The sequence below is a fragment of the Lucilia sericata genome, unplaced genomic scaffold (assembly GCF_015586225.1).
Source record: "Lucilia sericata isolate MDLA Ls3-8-SP2 unplaced genomic scaffold, ASM1558622v1 Contig000063F_arrow, whole genome shotgun sequence".
Classification (NCBI taxonomy): domain Eukaryota; kingdom Metazoa; phylum Arthropoda; class Insecta; order Diptera; family Calliphoridae; genus Lucilia; species Lucilia sericata.
The window spans coordinates 394,380-409,735 of NW_023994098.1; the positions used below are offsets into that span (position 1 = coordinate 394,380).

The window sequence follows — 15,356 nt, forward strand, 5'->3', positions numbered from 1 at the left end:
ACAAGGCAATGAAACACACAGCCATCCAAACATACGAAATTGAATGCACCAAGAAACAAAAACAATATACACAAGGCAATGAAACACACAGCCATACAAACATACGAAACGAAATACTCAAAAAAACAAAAACAAAATACAAAGGCAATGAATAAGCAGTGTTGTTGTTGTTTATTTTTTATGAAATTTTCAGAGGTTGTCTCGGATTTTTGCTTATATCTCCGTTGTTTACGAACGCATTTTGCTGATTTTAAATAGGAAACTTCTCGAAAGCATGTCTGATAGAATTATTGAAGATTTGGATCCTGAAGACATCTGGGGTCTTCAGAAAACTGATTTCAACAGACAGACAGACAGACGGACATGGCTTAATCGACTCCCCTATCTATAAGGATTCAGAATATATATACGTTATGGGGTCGGAAAATTATATTTTGGAAATTACAAACGGAATGACAATCTTATATATACCCTTCTCACGAAGGTGAAGGGTATAAAAAGTATATGCAAAAACAGTATTTTAACTAAAATACATTTTAATGTTTTTTTAGATTTGATGCTTAGTTCATTTGGTATTCGTGTCTAATATTATTTTTTTATGCTTTTATATAAAATAATTGTTTTTAATAACATAAAAATGGGATTGTATTTGTTATATAATAAAAACAACATATAAATCAAATAAAACAACTAATGTAATTGCAATATTATATTTTGATTAAAGAAAGTAATCGAGTAACGTTTTCTTTAAATTTGCATTGATATTTTACACATCACTAAACTATTTTATAAACAAAATTTATATTTTTAGCAAAAAGAGAAGAAAAAAATGGAGACAAAGCCTGAAAATAAAAGGAAAAGTGTATCCATATTGTTTTTTATTTATTTAACACAAGAATATTTTTTACAAAACGTCAACAGTTATAAATTGTAATAAAATAATGACATTTGACTTTAATATAGGTTTAAAGTACGGTTGAACCATTATTAACTTTCGTATATTTAACAATGATTTACTACAGGTATTTTAAGCTAATTATCGTTTTTGGATATACTTTTATCGAATTTAGCTTAACAACGGTTAGTAAGCATGTTGTAAGTTTTTTTGCATAAGACTGTTAATGTCTTACAAACATTCATTCGAACAGTACGTTCATACATGGTCCTTCGATAAAAAAAAACAGCGCAATAAGATTAAAAAAAAAAATAAAATAAATAAATAAAAATTCAAAAAAAAAAAAGAAAAAGTCTACTTAAATAATAAAAAATATATAAAAAACATTAAAATGGCTGAGAGACAAAATTTATACGAATCTCAAAAGCAGATCACAGATCAGTTGACTGCAATTTTGGCGATGATTGAAGGCACAGAGATCCGTAGTACATCAATTGCACAATATCAAAAACACATCGATAGCTTAGAAGGAAAATTTTATGAGAACGACACTGTTCTCAATAAGCTTGGAGAGACAACAGAGGACTATTTTGATAAAAAGTTCTTCCAAAATGGATCTTATTAAACTGTGTAGAACTGCGATGCAGAAGTATGGCCAAACTTCTGCAGAAGCTGTATTGGCGCCCAAAAAATCAGAAAACTTGGAATCCAGCCATCAGAAATCAATGGAATCAATTCGGATTTCTTTAAAAGATGACGTGATGGAGCAAGTGAGACTTATGATGCAAGAATTTTTGCATCAGTTAAAACCCAACCTTGCGGAAAACTCTAAAAAAGAGATAGAAAGAGCTCCAAGAGAGCCAGAGAATGCTCCAAGAGAGCCAGAGAGAGCTCCGAGAGAGCCAGAGAATGCTCCAAGAGAGCCAAAGAATGCTCCAGGAGAGCAAGAAAATACTTCCAAAGAAGTGAAGGTAAAAACCCATGATGAAGCCGGCATAAGAAAAGAAGAGCAAGTGACGTCCAACTTGCTCATTCAATTTCGTAGAGAAATACAAAAATTAGAAGAATGTTTATCTGACATTGAAGCAGAAAACATTCTAATACTCGAGCACAAAAAAGCTCTTGGGAAAAAACCATGGTAGATATAAAACGTGAATTAGTGGTCAATCACTCCGTAAAAGATGATATTGATGAAGAGTTGGAGTTGATTGACAAGGTATATGGAGAAGCATTAAAGGAAATACTAATAAAAATGTCCGCAATGCAAGAAGAGAAGATAGCGGTGGTATTGGAAACAATAAAAATACCAATATTCAATGGAGATATGGAAGAATGGAGCTCGTTTCAAAATATGTTCAATCGATTTGTGCATAGGAATAAACTTCCAGCTGTGGAGAAGCTAGTGAGGTTAAAAACTCACGTCAGAGGAGAAGCTCTGAAAATTATACAAAACCTTCCGATAACGGAAAACAATTATGAAGCTGCCTAGGAGATTTTAAATCAAAGATTTGGTAATAAAAGTAATAAAAAATTTTGTTCACAAAACTAGTGAATAAAATATTGGATCAGCCCAGTACCAACATAATGTCGGGCAGCAGCTTAAGAAACTTGCTGAATATTACGAATGATAGCATGCAAGCATAAAATCGATGGGAGTTAGTTTGGAAGGTGCTGACCCAATAATAGCGAGAGTTATAATTAGAAAGCTGGATAAAGAAGGGCTGATTCTATATGAACAAAGCATTCGAAAATCAAAAGATATTCAAATTCTCAAAGATGTAATGCAATTTATTGAATTGCAATGTGAAGCATTGGAGGCGTCTACAACAAAGAAATTCAACAATATTGATTGAAATAAAAAACATCATTATCGAGCAACGGTGCTTTCAACAGAGAACAGTTACTGCAACTATTGAAGAAGAGGCGGCCATAAAATCCGTGAGTGCAGAAATTTCATAGCATTAACGGTAGAAAACCGGATTTCCTGAGTTCGACAAGCAAAAATTTTTAATATCTGCCTAAACCATAGGATGGATAGGAGATGTTTCGGAAGAATGCATAATGCACTTTTACATATAAATTTTGTAAAATCAACAGGAACAGCAGCAAATAATACTGCTAGTTCAATGAGTACACATTCACCAACAAATGTGTTACTTGCTGCAGCACAAGTGAAGGTGAAGTCCCTGCATGGCGAATATATAATGCTTCGAGCATTAATTGATCATTGTTCCGTAGTGACAACGGTATCAGAGGAAGCTTCGCAAATATTGGCGCTTCCCCGAATTAAATGCAAACCCGAAATACATGGTCTTGGAGGTGTAGTGGTTGAAGTTTAAAAATCGAAAATAAAATTAACAATGAAACCACGATTTTTAAGCGACCAGTCCATAGAAGCAGAGGCGCTGATTTTACCACAACTGACGGGAGCACAACCAGATCATTCGTTTAAATTCAATATTGACGAATGGAACAACTTTGTGTTAGCTGATCCATCACTAAATAAATCGGATAGAATTGACATCGTGATTGGCATGAATATTATAACTAACATAATTGAAGATGGAATACATATACAAAAAAAGTGGTTTTTTGGCGCAATCCACAATATTTGGGTGGATTTTATCAGGCTTGGTGAATAAGAAGACGAATCCTGACTACAAAATTGAGAGTAGTATTCGACGCATCCGCGAAGATATCAAATGGTAGAAGCCTAAATGACATTATGTATACCGGTCCGAGGCTACAAAATGAAATATTTGATATTCTTGTCAAATGGAGGCTGTGGAAATTCGTTGCCACAGCAGACGTAGAAAAAATGTATCGTCAGGTTAAAGTTGTGCCAAAACATCAAAACTACCAACATATCCTATGGAGAGAAGACAAAAAAGAGGCTATTAAAGAATATAAATTAACAAAAGTGACATATGGAACTGCTTCTGCACCATTTTTAGCAGCGCGGGCGCTATTTTATATCGCAGATAGCTGTCCAAATGAAGAAATAAAAAATATTATTAAAGAAGACTTCTACATGGATGACCTTGTGACAGGAGCAGATACTATATCTCAATGTAAATATATTCAACATGAGACTATGAGCCAACTTGGAAAATATGGCTTCAATTTAAGAAAGTGGTAATCAAATTACTTTAATATAATTGATCATATAAGCAATTCTACAAATAATGCTGTAATACAAATTAAAGATGACGAATCCGTAAAAACGTTGGGGTTGCAGTGGGATCCAGTGTTAGATCAATTCAAGTTCAATATAAACTTTTCATTAAATGGCGAATTAACCAAAAGACGTGCACTATCCGAAGTAGCTAAAATCTTCGATCCATTGGGATGGTTGTCTCCAGTAACAATAGTCGCAAAATTATTCGTACAGAAATTGTGGCTATTACAATGTACATGGGACGAAGAATTACCAGCTCAATTAAGGGAAGAATGGCAGCAGTTTACAACAGATCTGTCCGAACTACAAGAAATTCGTGTACCAAGGTGGTTACATATAAACATATCTGACAAGTTCGAGCTACATGGATTTTCGGACGCATCAGAAAAAGCGTATGTAGCAGTAGTTTATTTAAAAATTGGAAAGTCAATAACACTTGTTGCTGCAAAAACCAAAGTAAATCCAATAAAAAATAGGAAAATAGAAAACTTTACCGAAGCTAGAGCTGTGTGCTGCGCATCTGTTAGCAAAACTACTGAATAATGTTTCAGCTACAATTAATAGACAACATGTGGTGTATGCCTGGAGCGATTCAACAATTACATTGGCCTGGATAGCAAACAAAACCAACAAGGACAAATTCGTTAGAAATCGCGTTGCTGAAATAATAAATATGATTCCAGACGCTAAGTGGAGACATGTGAGCAGCAAAGATAATCCTGCAGACGTAGCATCTCGTGGAATAAGTGCTTTTAAACTAAAGGCATATATGATGTGGTGGAATGGTCCAGAATGGTTAAAATTGGCGTCTGAGTTCTGGCCTAAAAAAGAAGCAAAATGGTTAAGGTGATGATAACTACAACTTCAAATAAAGATTCTCTGATAATAAAGCTTACGAATAAATTTTCGAGTTTTTCGAAACTGCAAAGAGTGGCGGCATTTATTACAAGGTTTAAAAATAAGCTACAAAAAAAATCGTACGCCACTCAATATCTTTCGGTGAAGGAACTAGAAGAAGCTGAAGAATTAATTATACGATCTCATCAAGAAATACAATTGCAAGAGGATATGGCAGCATTAAGGAAATTTGGCGTAGTAAATAGATGCAGCAGAATAGCGAGTTTGTTTCCCTTTATAGACAAGAATGGAATAATTCGTGTCGGTGGTAGATTGCAAAATTCAAATTTATCATATAATCAACAACATCCTATAATATTGCGAAAGTCCCATTTCAACATTACATCGTGGTAACCGAATAATTGAAGCAGCACTAAGTCGTAGGTTTTTTATCTTAGATATGAAAAATTCAGTAAAGAAATGTTTGCGAAGATGTCCTAGATGTATTCGGTATAGCCAAGATCAGGCGAAGCAACTGATGGGCAATCTTCCAAAATCACGCGTAACGATATCAGCTCCATTTCAACATGTTGGTATAGACTATGCTGGCCCTATTCAAATGAAATTTTTGAGAGGCAGAGGGCAAAAATCCTATAAAGGGTATATAGCTGTGAACGCCGACAAAGGCGATCCATCTAGAAGCAGTTAGCGATCTGACATCAGAAGCATTCTTAGCAGCATTAAAGAGATTTTTTGGAAGGAGAGTTGTTAGTTCGGATATTTATTCAGATAATGGAACGAACTTTGTTGGCGCAAATAAAAAATTGGATAAAGATTTTAAAGCTGCTGTTCGGAATAATGAGTCGATTATTCCTATATTGGCGATGCAGAAAATTCAGTGTCATTTTATTCCCCCGGCTGCTCCTCACTTTGGAGGTATTTGGGAAGCTGGCGGCAAGTCAGTTAAATATCATTTAAAAGGGACAATCGGTGAATCCAAACTTACATATGAAGAAATGAGTACTCTCTTAATTCAAATTGAAGCAGTATTGAATTCCAGACATAAACAATGATGAGCCAGGTCAATTGGATGCCTTAACTCCGGGACACTTTTTAATAGGACGTCCCCTGAATGCCTGTCCCGAACTTGTTGAAGAAGCAAAAAATTAATTCGCTAAATAGATGGAAACTATTTCAGAAACTAAGAAAAGGCTTTTGGGTCATGGTAATGAAAAAACTATGTTGGTTACAATTTATGTTGATGATGTTGGTGATAATGAACCCATTCAAAGCACTACCAATTAACATGAACAACGTAGTCTCGATAAGCAACTTATCAGCAAATACAGCACTGTATCTGGATAAGGTTGGACAACTAAACGTCATAAATTCGAAGTGGAATTTAGTAGTTTACTATGATTTATCCTTGTATTACCAAGAACTGGAGAGGATTGGTAAACTGATGGGGAAAGTAAGAGAAAAATGTCCGAAATTAAATTTATTTAAGGACTCCTGTGAAATGGTGATGTCAGTGATGGAAAGGAGATATAAGTTACTTGATCAAAATAACGAACTTCTCATAAATAAAAGAAGCAAGAAAAGAGCTCCCTTTCGTAGGATCTATTTATCATGTTCTCTTTGGAATGATGGACGCAGACGATCGGAAGCAGATGGAGGAAAACATGAAAAACATTTTCAGTAACCAAGATGACTTAAATAAATTAATAAAACAACAAACATCAGTCATTGATTAAAATGTAAAAGTAAATGTTTTGAAAAAGACAACAGAAGATGTCAATAACAACTTTAAACAAATGTACGGCCAATTAAAGTTGTTCTACGATAAAACGAAAAATGAAACGAGTGAAGAGCGTTTAACATTGCTGTTTTCCGTATTGGCCACCCAATTAAATTTAATGATTGATGAGTGCCAGAAGATACAATCTTCTGTAATAAATATGCTGATTGACATCAATCACGGTCATATAAATACTGACCTTCTTACACACAGTGGACCAAATGCCTAATCTAGCGCGCAATAGTGTTATACTCGAATTAGAAAGCACTTAGGTATCTGAAATTTGGAATGTGACTAGAAAATTAAATGAGCTACAATATCGATGAAATGGGAATAATATTTAAAACGCGTGGCACATATTACAAGTGTGTAAAAATACAATATAATGAATGATGCCTTTTATTGCACATTTCCTGTATATAAACTTTGTTTGAAGTATCCGATTTTCTTGAAATATTCGGAGGTTGTTGAAGTATTTCTCGTCGGAAACTTTTTGTTCTGAATCTTGAAGGGGGCGAGCTGCCATGCCTACATACAAAGTTTATATTAAAAGTAGTATATATGAGAAACAACAGCAGATAAAGTTCTTGAATGTTACCCAAGAAACATTAACATCTACGCAAATGCTTGAAGGAAAAATGGACGGACTATTAATAGTGGGCGTGGCACCTTCCATATGTTTTAAGTGTGTAAAATTATTATATCTATGAAACTATAACTTCTAGAGTTCTAAAATTTTGCAAAAGTAATCTTTGGCATCCATATTAACTTTTGCAAAAAATGGGCGAACTATTAGTAAATCTGAGAAACTATAACAATTAGAGTGCTTAAGTATTGTACTGTATACTATCAGTACTACACAGTATACAATAAGTATAAATCTTTAAAACAAATATAGGTGGACCGCCAATAATGGGAGTGGCAACTCCCATATGTATTAAATACTAAAATTCGTATATCATAGACACTATAACAGATAAAGTTTAAACTTTTGGTACTATTCGTTAAAAAAATCGGCGGACTACCAGTTGTGGGCAGCACCCAGATGAAGTCAATACTCAAATTCATCGGCATTTTCTTTTAATAAATCACAATTTGGCAACTTTTTATAATTAGCTTCGATTTTTTTACCCTGCCTATTCACACTTGCAATTCTAGCAAAGATCATGAAGAAATTTTTGGACATTTTGCTTCAATTTATTGTAATTATCACTAAGTGTTCATTTATGATTAAATTTTTGCCATTACATATTTAATAACGGTGTCAAATTTATTTTTTTGACAAGAGTGCTTATTCAAAAACTGAAGAATTCGCGACCAAATACTCAAATTTTTACCGATAACAAAGAAAGGGGCAAAAAGTGGCGGCCAATTTTTATACTACTAGCTACTCTTTCCAACGTATATAAAATATCTACAGAAGTAAGTGGGAGTAGTATGTAAAAACTTTAATAAAATTCAAAGTTTCTAGAAAAATATCTTCAATATACCAACACTCTTCGAACTTAATTTTTTGGCGAAGGATATCATAAAAATGTTACATATTTATACAATTATATAAACATTCCTTGTAGGTAATAAATATGAAATAAGTTTGTAATTTAACTTCTAACGATCTTTAAAAAATCACTTCAAACTATCAAATAATTTATAAGAAATTTGCAAAAAAAAATTATTTTAAAAAATTGCTCTTGTTTGACTGCTTACAGCGATGTTAATTTCGTAGAAAACAGAAAAATATGTTTACCCTAAAGCAGAGTGGGAACATGGTAAGTATAAAAGCAATACAAATTTTGTTTTAAAAACATACATTTTTTCGACCAATTTCGCTCTAGATTGAGCATTTGGTCCACTGTGTTACACCATCCCAACTACAAAAAGAACTATTGCACATAGAAAACGTGTTGCCGAATAATTTAGTTCTTCCTGGAAATGCAACTGGTACTGAACTAAAAGAAGTATATCATGGAATGAAGGCGAAGGGGACTATAATTGATGCTCGAATCGTGGTTCAGATAGAAATACCTTTAATACAGAAACATAATTCTGAGGTATACGAAATAATTACACTTCATATGGACGTTAACAATAGTGCCGATATGCTAAGAGTAAAGGATGAGTTCATAATGTATAACTTGTGGTCCAAATAATCGAAGCTGGGTTACTTTACCAACAAAAGGTGTACTAAAACTAGCAGAAGGATATACAGCAACGTATGAAGGAATAACTCTGTCAGCTTCTCGACACTTAGAATCTGCAGTAAATTCAGATATTCAGGCATCAACATGGGGTGTAGATCAAGACAAAATAGAAGCTAAGTTAGTAAAACCGTTTGATGTTACTATTATAAATAACGCCAAAGATATCAACCATCTAATGAAGGAAGTGTTTAATATAAAGGCTACCAAAATCGATCTAAAACGGCTTCATTTTCACATGTTATCTGGACATACATCTCTATTTTTAATTATTATAATTATATTTATATTCATTGGTCTAGTTTTGAAAAACAAATGTTGTAAACAAAAAGAAGTAGTTAAGATAGATTTTTCTACACCATTGCCATTGCGGGCCCGGCAGAATGTTCAGAATTGAACACGCATTTATATATGTTTAATTTTGTTTAAGTAATATAAACAAAAAAGATCATAAATTATAAGTTCAAGTGCATGGGTTAGGTCATAAAAAATGTTATATAATGTTTGTTTTAGGACAAGCCGTAGCAGTGATAAGAACTCTAGTTCTAAGATACACATTAATTCTGTTGTTTTTGTAACGCATAAACAATAAATATATGATAGAGTTAATAATGAGTTAATAATGAAATATATTTATATCACTGATGCAGTTATTATCCCATGCTAAGATAGAAACATTACACTAATAAGACTGAAAGTACACATGTTTACAAGATGTTTTATCATAGTTCCAGTTAGTTTTAAGATTTTTGTATTTAGCTCTTAAGATCTTTAATTTTAAATAAACTCTTAATGTCTTAAGCCCGCTTCACACGAGCACACAAGTAATATGATCTGTCAAAATTTTGTGTAGAAGAGAACGGATGGGATCGTCTAAACGCAATATGTAATGAAACCATCACACATTTAGAGAAAATACGGATGGAAAATTTGACAGTCGTATGGCTCTCTTCATTTTTTAAAATGATTCAAAAAACAAGCAAGTCGCATTAGATCAGGGATGTATTTTTATGTAAACACATACAAAAAAGTGAAACAGCTGTTTCCATCTTACTTTGTTATTGTTTTTACCAATCGTGTAAACACAAAAAATATAAATCATACGACTTTTATTCTCTTTTTTTTTCATACGGATGGAATTTCATTTTACTTTTTCATTAGACTTATCGTACGTAAAGTGTGAGCGAAGGGCCCTTTACAAACATTCATTCTAACAGTACGTTCATACATGTTTGGATGTCTGTTGGTCTCATTGCGTTGTGTATTTTGTTTTTCTGTGTATTTCGTTTCGTATGTTTGGATGTCTATTTGTTTTATTGCGTTGTGTATTTTGTTTTTGTTTTTTATGTATTTCATGCAGCGTTGCCATTTTAGCACTTTCAGTGCTGGATTTAGCATTTTGAATCGTGAAAATGCATTGATGCATTGAATTATGCTAAATGCTTTTTAGCATAATTTGCTTGATAAAAAAAATTCAAAAATATTTCTATGTTTTTTATAAAAAATTATGTATAGTTTAACTGATAAAAATATTATTGAAAATCAGTGGTTGGATATTACAAAACAACATTATGACAAAAATCTGATACAATGGCTTTTTAAATTCAAGTATATAATTTTGAAAATTTTATCGGTGAAAATTAATTTAATGAATTGTCTATTTTTGTATTGTCATTACTCGTTTCACCTTTTTCTAATGCCGAACTTGAAAGGCTTTTTATATCAAAGGCTATAATTAAAATAAAATTCGAAATCGTATTTAAGCTGAATTTTTATGTTCAATAATACAAATTCGAAAATGCATGCTGTTACACTTAAGGCCTTATTAAAAATCTTTTACAAAATAAAATGTTTTTATGAATATATAAAAAATTATATTACAAATAAAATACGATCATTTGAAATATATCAAAATGAGGATTACGATGAAGATATAATACCAGAAATGTTGGAGTCATGCACTACATCATCAGTATTTTAATAAAAACCAGAAAAAACAAACATTTATATTGTTTTGTTAGATTAAAAAATTTTAGCACTTTTTGTTTCTTCCGTAGAACATTTTAGCACTTAGTTTTTCAAGTTTTAGCATATTTTGAAATTCATTTCCTGGCAACACTGACTTCATGTGTTTTATTTCATTTAGCGTTGTTGTTGTAGCTTTTGTTTTGCTATTGCTAAAATAATAATATATACATATAGTCGAAAAAATGAAATAAATAGAAATTTTATAAAATGTATATTTTTTAAATACACTATGGTGAAGGGTATATGAGATTCGGCAAAGGCGAATATAGACTTCTTACTTGTTTTTTATTAATTTTGTTTGAATTTTTGATATTAAGCGATTTATAGTTTTTTACACCACTTTTCTCTTCTCGATTTTATATTCTTAAAGCAAAAACAAATTTTTAATTCTTTAAATTTGGTATACACATGAAAAGAGAACAATAAACAAAAGGAAATAAATTTGCTTTTAGTTTATGAACTTATTTAATCTTATTAATTGATAAACACTCACCTGGTTTTATTTCAATAACAAAATTAACTGAATTTAGGAATATAGGTAATTTTTCATTTTTAATTTTTTAGTTCTACGTCTTTTAGTTTTATCAAGTTTTTATTATCAAATGACGCCTCTTGCATTTTTAAGAGAAATAATGATATAAAAAACAATGATATGGTCTCTCCAAACATGAAAGGTTTTGTTTTATTACAACATAGTGTCTCTAAAAATGAATTGTTTTGTATAAATATGGGAACGATTATATTGAAAATAATTAGGAAAAACACTAAACATAATACGGTTGCACTATAGAGTCACTTTTTAATAATTTGCATTATAAATGCAATTGTTTAAGTATATTTAAAGTAAAATACAAATTAAACTGAAGTTTACATTTAAATTTAAAAAGCATTTTCTTATGCACTTTTAAAAACAATGAACTTAATTTTACAATACAAATCAATGAGAATATCTCAACATATGTTTTAAATAAACACAGCTTAAAATAAAATAATTTTATTGTTATTGTTAAAAGTAAACATATTTTGTTTATACTTTAAATATTATTATTTATAAGTTTAAATGGGTGTACATAATATAATATGTTTGTAAGGTTATTATTATTTAGATGTTGGAAAAATTATCCTGTTCCAGTGAACAACACTCAAAGTTGTTATTGCAATGAAAATTAAAATGTTTACATTAACTAAAATATGCCTGAAATCAATTTAAAATAACTATTATATTGTTACAAAGAACACAATTTTGTTGTAGCAACAATGTCGAACCATGTTTTTCTCTGCGTGTGTATATTAGAACATTTAATTAAAAAAAAAGGGTTAAGCTACACGGCCACTCATCAAATTTGTTTGACTCAAACGGTAAGTTTTTTGATTGTGTTAGTGAAGTCAAACAATTTGATGTGTCGCCAAGGCGCTTTAGACCCTCCCCTACACGTGTATACCCCATTTTATATCCGTCCCGTTCCGCCCGTGTGCACCAGAGCAATTTTTCTGACCCAAAGTCTGTTATTCTGTTAGAAATTTATGAATAAAACTTTTAAAATGTGTGCGTGAGTTTGTTTGTATTTTTATTTATGGTCTATAAACCGATTTTCTTCAAATTTTCACAGTATAAGTTTGGAAGAATTCTACACCACTAATTGTTTTACAATCTTTAATGGGAGAGGTGCCACGCCCACATTAAAAATAAGTATTAAACGTCGTATATATAAGAAACTTCAATTGCTAGAATCCTGCGTGGCACCTCCCATAAGAATTAAGAACTGAAATTCTTATATTTCAAAAATTTTAAAAGCTAGAGCCACCAAATTTTATTCGATTAACTTTAGTTATAATATGAATGTTTAGAACAAAAATGGACATACTAGGAATAGTGGACGTGGTATCTCCCTTTATGAATTTATTAATCAAATTCGTATATCTGGAAAATTATAATCTCTAAGGTCATGATGAACTATTTTTGCATTAAAAACTGGTTTCGAATACTTTTATTTTTGCTTTGCATTCAACGGATACTTAAATTAAATTTTGAAATGAATAATACATACCGAAAAAGTTTGACAAATGTTGGGTACAAATGTTGAAAAATAACAACCGGTTTTTCAAATGTCAACTATTCGAAAACCGGTTTTTGGAAAATGTCGAATAATCGATCACCCTAGTAGATATGTACATATACGGTCTAGGAATAATAAAATGTAAAAATACGTATGCCAGTTAATTATAACCGCTAAAGTCGACAGTACGAGAAACAATATGGATTCCACACTAATGAACATCTTATCAATATTTTTTTTGTGAACTTCAGATCTATACATGTCCAATGTTCAACAAAAATGGAAAAGTGCTTCTATTGAATTAGACGAAGGAGCTAAACAACTTCTAGAAAATTAAAATCAGGTTTATTTTGAAGAAATATTTACTAAAATTGCTTGATTGGTTGTAATTTTTAAGTACACTGAGCTTTTATATAAATGCAAATTAGTTTTTAATTAAAAAATGAATGTTGTTTTATTTATTTTATAAATTTTATAATTTTATAAATTTGTAATAAGGATTGATATAAACTATTGAAAAAGTAAAATATTATACAATACAAACATACGACTTTTTCTTTACAACTCTTAAAATTGGCGTCATGAAATAACTCCTCACGAAATAACTCCCCAAAACAAAAATGAAATAACTCCCTAAAAATTTGTTCAGAAAGCAAAAACAACGAAATTTGGGGATTTAATTCGCTCTTTGGGGCATTATTTCACATTTAAAATGGGGAATTATTTCATTATGAAATAAATGTAATAAATCCCTAAAAATATTTTTGGGGAGTTATTTCATATTACTTTTATCACACGAAATAAAAAAATATATGTCTGATAGCCGGCCTTCGGCCGGGCGCAAAGATTTTATCCTTTAGGATAAACACTGGCTTCGCTAAGAATACACTCTCCCAGTATCAAGAGTGTTCGGCCTTAGGCCGGCTATGTGGAAAATCATTACTAAGCGTAGCCGGTGTTGGTCATATTATAGAGTGGTAAATTCTTGCGTCCGGCCGTAGGCCGGCTATTTACAAAATATTTATTAAGCGAAGCTGTTGTTGAACAAACCATAGAGTAGAAAGTCCATGCGCCCGGCCATGGGAATCTTTATTAAGCGATTAAACTGAAATGTATTAAACTTTGAAGCCCCACTCGAAAGTATGAACGATATACTTTTTTAGAAATGTCACTAAAACCGACTTATTCCATAATTTGTTATTTGTATCTCTAGATTTCAAATAGGAACTTATTTCAAACCTCAAAAATGAGGTGTTATTTCATTTTAATTTAGGAAGTTATTTCATTTCATTGGGGATTTTTTCATTTTTTAATTGGGGAATTATTTCCTTTATCGTTAAAATTCCTTTGCCGAACCCTTACTTTTACGTTTAGAAACGATTGCCAACCTTTTAAATTGAATTTTTGTTGCGGTTTGATTTGGATGATGGTAGGAAGGTTTCGGCCTGTTGGTTTTGTTGTACCTCGTTAATGTAGTGTGTTTATGGGTGGGTTTTTCGATGCAATGCCACTGAAAGTTGTGTTTAAGGATAAATCGATGTAAATGGGAAAATATACTGGAGTAAACTTACCTTTGCACAGTGGGGCAGAATGGAAATTTTTTGGAAATAAATCTGGCATTTCTAAACGGCTGATCCGATCGGGATAAAATTTGGCGTGAGCGAAGCCAAGGAGTATTCGAGTTTAAGTTTTGAAGATGAACCCTGCAGATGCCCCAGGGACGGCGCTGTGGCGGCTCAAAGTAGGGTACCTACGACATGTAAAATTTTTAAACTCGTGTCATTTTTTTGTTTTTCACCCAAATACAAAGATTTTTATATTTTGTGAAAGCGCTCGACGAGATCTTGAAAAAACATGCTTGGACATACTACTTATCTCTTATAATATCCGAGTTATAGGCATTTAAAAATTTAGTGATACAAAATTTACCATACCTTGATCCGCCTTTTTTTGAATACCGGGCGTAATTTTGGACCAAATGGACTCAATTTTTTCTTGTTAGTTAGACAACAAAATTTCCAATAATATACAAAAAATTTCAGATCAATATCGTTTACAGATCCAAAAATATACGTTTTTTAATTTAAAAATTCAAAAAATTTTAGATTTTTGGCGTTTTTTGCCAAAAATGTGTCTTAACTCTTTTATTAATAAAATAAAATTTTTATTAAGAACATATAACAATTTTATAGTTTTCTAAAAGGTATCTTTACGCAGAACGCTTTGGCGTAAAAAACTTGTCCTATTTTTTGAAAATGTTGCCACTGCGTCCTTCCGAATATGACCTATCTTTTATCAAAACTTCAACTTTGGGCGACATGTTCTAAAATCCCAAAGCTGGGATCAGAAAACTGAAAGCAGTTTT

The 15,356-nt window shown here is 31.6% G+C and overlaps 1 protein-coding gene across 2 annotated transcripts in view; it reads left to right on the forward strand.

Moving 5' to 3' along the window:
* The window catches only part of LOC119616243 (ionotropic receptor 75a), a 468,776-nt gene that overhangs the window by 65,403 nt on the left and 388,017 nt on the right, over positions 1-15,356 (forward strand). The window contains exons 3-4 of one of the 2 annotated variants that reach the window (XR_005232512.1): positions 8,418-8,477; positions 8,544-9,753. The exons of the other annotated variant lie outside the window; for it this stretch is intronic. The gene's annotated coding sequence lies outside the window, so the exon portion shown is untranslated. Of the gene's footprint in view, positions 1-8,417; positions 8,478-8,543; positions 9,754-15,356 lie in introns of those variants that run through there. 2 annotated transcript variants of the gene reach the window in all.